This window comes from Poecilia reticulata, linkage group LG3 (genome assembly GCF_000633615.1).
Source record: "Poecilia reticulata strain Guanapo linkage group LG3, Guppy_female_1.0+MT, whole genome shotgun sequence".
NCBI lineage: Eukaryota > Metazoa > Chordata > Actinopteri > Cyprinodontiformes > Poeciliidae > Poecilia > Poecilia reticulata.
This window is the reverse complement of record NC_024333.1, coordinates 25,336,673-25,341,176: the sequence shown is the minus strand read 5'-3', so window position 1 is coordinate 25,341,176 and position 4,504 is coordinate 25,336,673.

Sequence of the window (4,504 nt, the reverse complement as noted above, 5' to 3'; positions counted from 1 at the left end):
TGCTGAATGTTGTAAATACATTAAGGACTTCTTTAGCGACAATTCACCTTCGATGAAAGGAAACKTTTGCCTTCAAGTTTAGCTACTTGTGGCTTTTATTGCAGTTAGCTTTATTGAATTGATAAATTATGAATCATCTGGCAAATAAGTTAAATGCCACATATGTTAAAATATATATTTATAGCAGCAGACTGCCTGGTGTTGAACAGAAAAAGAGATAAAATTTATTTGCTAAAGAATCCCAAAGGAAATGGAAGTGGATTTCACTTTATCCACAAATAAAAATCTGAAAAGTTAGTTAAGATTTTGTATTTACCCCCCTTTATTCTAATGGCTGTTAAAAATCCAATGAAGAAGGCACATTTGAGCAAATGTGTGTAAAACCAGCTGCTCTGTGAAGGCCTCACAGGTTTGTCAGAACATTTGTGGTCAAACAGTCACGAACTCAGCAGGCGATTTACTGAAAGTATTAAAACAAATTTAATGCACTTAAAATTGAACTTTTTGGCCTGCATGCAAAACAGGATGTGATTGTGAAATACTAACACTTCGAACATATTATTCACTCTTTGAAACAAGATGGTGGCAGCAACATTTTCCAGCAGAGGCAGAAATGTTTAAAACTGGTATAGAAAGGCAGAAAAAGTTAATTGATGAGCAATCCTGAAAAAAAAAAATCTATTGTGGTCCATCTTTACCTTCCAAAAACAACAATGTAATAATTTGGATGAAAGCATTTTCAGTCGAAGTCCAGTCCAAACGGGACAGGTTTGAGAATCTGTCCTGTTCCCAAATGATCTCTATACAGCTTCAGCTGTTTTCAAAGAAAAACTGACAAAGTGTATCTGTCAATAACTATTGTTTGAACTGTACTTCCTCTTTTCCATTAGGCATCGTTTTGTCTTAATCTWTCATATACAGTTCAGAATTAATACTTCTGCAGAGTAATATTAGCTATTATTTAGAATGTGTGTGTGTGAATCCTCCTAAACCTCTTGTACGTCTTTATTTCTCTCTATAGAGATCAGATTACGACAATAGAGCCTACTTTAGGTCTTTGGATGAAGATCATCCACTGAGCTGTAAACACAATAACAATATGATCACAATCTGTTTTTCTAACTGGAGGATAACAAAGATTAGATGTTGTCTGTTTTGCCCACTTGGCGGGCTTCAGTCGACTATCTGCCCTGTATGTTCAGATTAAATCTTCATCCAGTGACCCAATTCCCCAGACGGTCTCTGACAAAATGATACCCAGGGATAAATCAGCATGTATTACACACACTCTTCACCGCCCCTCCCTTCCCTTCCCCTCAGGAACCCTTTCTAACACCTTACCCTGTTTAGTTTGGAGTCAAACTTGAAACCAGCTCAGCAAGCTGAGTTCAGAAGTGCCAGATAAGTATTTGTCAACAGAACAGCTGGCGCACAATGCCCTCTTGTAGCTTTATGCCACAACATATGCCAGCCGCTCGTAGTGTGCGGTAATTTAGCCGGGGCTGGTTTCTACAGGAACAGATGGGCTCGAGTATTGTTATTCTCACTCCAGCTCAGGGTCCCTGGGGGGAATCACTAAATAAAATCAAAGCAGATGGACCTCTCTGGGCTAGGCTGTGTTTATGATAAACAGCCACCACAACCGGTGTCCGTCCAGCGCCTCAGCCCCGCCCTCCTCCCAAGCCGGCGACAAACGGCGGCACTGCGGTCTGACCTCACCTGCTCTGAGCTTCGCCCAAACAACCGCCAAACCCAAACAGGCAGATTTGAAACGGGAGGAAATGCATTATGATTGTCCATGAACTGAGGAAGGTTCCAGYAATTTCAATTTCAACAAATCTTTCTTGACCTTAAACTGTAAAATTCTCTCAAAACAGAAACTCTTATTTTGGTGCAGATTTAGAAATGTTCCCTGTTATTTCTCACTGACAGAGGACTGTTTTGTTCTCTTTTAACCTAATCTAAAAATTTCATTGCTGCAGCTCTCACTTCCATACCATCAGACACAGGCCTTGGTGGCAGTGTGGTCAAAGCAAACGGCATTTCTTAAGGCTCTTTGGTGTCCCAAGTTGTTATACAGTACATGGGAATGCAGGGCACTTCACACTTAGCATTGAACTCTACATCTGCTTTCATTCCCATGGGAAAAGACAGCAATAAACAGAGGAATCCTATCAGCACAGGAGGAAGGTAAATGTTTAAGGCCACTCAGACAACAGGAAAGCAGTGATTTCCACCRCTGAAGATGAAAAAGAGTGCAGCATGAATGTTTTTAAGCGAATCAGTCCTAACCCAATATACCACTTCGATGTTTCAACTCCATCACAGTAACTGGTTTTATTTAGTGTCTTCAAAGGTCAGTTTCTGATGAAGTCAAAGTGGTGTAATCAACCTAAATGTTTATTGCCAAAAGTATTAACTCTGCACTTACTCGGTCACTTCAAGCTGTCTAAAAATCTGAGCTTTAGATGTTTTTCTTTTCCTTCAGGCCGCAGAGGAYGGTTATTTTTCACCATTATCCTGATCGGTTTCTTTTCCACAGACACATGCCTCCTCCAAAATTACGCCCAGGCATTAGGCAGATCTATCCATTTGATCCATCAGCAGAAGGACCCCGCTGCCTCTGGCCTCTGTGTTGTCAGGACACAAAATGAACATTTTTGTCACCACCCCTTCTCACCTGTCTTCTAGTWCTATCGGTTCTACATGCGAAACAGATTATGTGCTAATAATCCCCTTTGTATCCAATTATRGTTTGAGAAATGTTACAATAAATCTTGCGTATTTATGAAAAGTAAAAATAGGATCTTCCAGGTTTTTATGCAAGTTGTAAAAATACGATGATTCAGACAAAAATGTGGCTATCTCCAGTGCAAAGTAAAAAAAAATCAACTTTTTTGTTGGGCAGTTAAAGTTATCCAATCAATAAGATGTAATTTAAACATCTGCTGGTTATTTTATATAAGAAGCACCCTAAAAATAAATTGGTCTAATTATTTTTYGGGAGCTCTGTTAAAGATGTGGGAAAAGTCAATGGGCAGCCATGACACACATGGTCCAGTCACCGTGTTGGTCACCGTGKTGGGTGAGAGAAGCACCAAGATCACGACAGAGAAAAACTTTGTCYGTGAAACACGATGGTGGTGATGTCATGGTTTGTGCTCAGTTTGCTCATCTGTTATTGGATATCATTTAGGCACACTTTGTTTTGAAATACAATATACTTACAGATTTTGTTTTTGTTAAGGTTAATGTTTCATCAAACAAATTTTAAAATTAGGCAAAGAGAGTAAATTCAAGAGCTATTTTTTAAATGAGGGTTTTATTAAGGGATCAGTTAGATTTTTGGCCTTTATGTTTGTAACTCTTTTTAGATTTATACATGTCAATGACTTTGATTTTCATCTATTCTTGAATTTCTTTAGAATGGATGATGATTTGTTGCTTTCTAAGATCTTTTACTTTAGATTTCAAGTTTCCAAAAAATGTGGTTAAACACATTTAAAATGTGATYTAACAAGAGAAAACAATAACTTTTTCATATTACGCCAGTTTGATTTGGATGACTTGATTTCCTTAATAAAGAAAATAGACATTTGACTTTTTAGATCCTCTAGTCTAAATCATGACGTTGATGGAGGATTTAATGAAAAAAAAAAAAAAAAGGTGAAAAACTTTTTCAGGTTTAATGTTTGTCCATGCAAAATACCTTGTATAGCCAATCTGTGCAGAAAATGAGGTTAACAGTCTTCCAAGCAACTAGATGTGCAAAAAGGTATTGTAGTAATTAATGCAAAAGTAGGTCACATATACAACAGTAYACAGTTTGTGTAGAAGAAAGTGAAACTAAAAAAAACAAAAAAAAACATTATTTTGGTTTGTGTTGTATTTTAAGATGTTTTTGTTCTGTTTACTTACTTTTCTAGTTCATCTGTATTCATGTGTTTGTCCAAACACCACTAGTAAAGAAAAAATGAACTTTTTATGGAGGGTCACTGCATGACTGAACCTTAAGTTTTTGCAAACACATACAAACTATTGCACCAGACAATTGACCCTTTGAATGTATTTTATGGTTTTTACCTGACTACTCTGCGAAACTTGAGCTCATCTAAGTGAATCATAAGTCATTCTTCCRCATTTTCAGAAAGGACCTGTACACTTGGATGAAGAATTAATTGCCCCTAAAGCAACAGCTACCAGATGTTGTTGCTCCTGAGAGCCAGGTGTGGATAAATTGCATATGCAGAATGTGTGTAAAATATTTAAAGTCGTATCTTTCACTTAAGGTGGGAAGTGTTTTTATTGCCCATCACTGCTTTGAGTACGATGAGCGGAGAGGCCGGCGGCCCCCCCTGTAGGGCCTGCAGCGGTGGTGCTCAGCACCTGTGGTGTTAAGAATATGGATGGTGAGGCTGAAAGTGAGACTTGGCATGAAGCTGTGTTGCTGTGGGGTTGGTGTTGGGGTGGGGGTCCCTCCACCTGCTCACCTTCTAATTCCTGC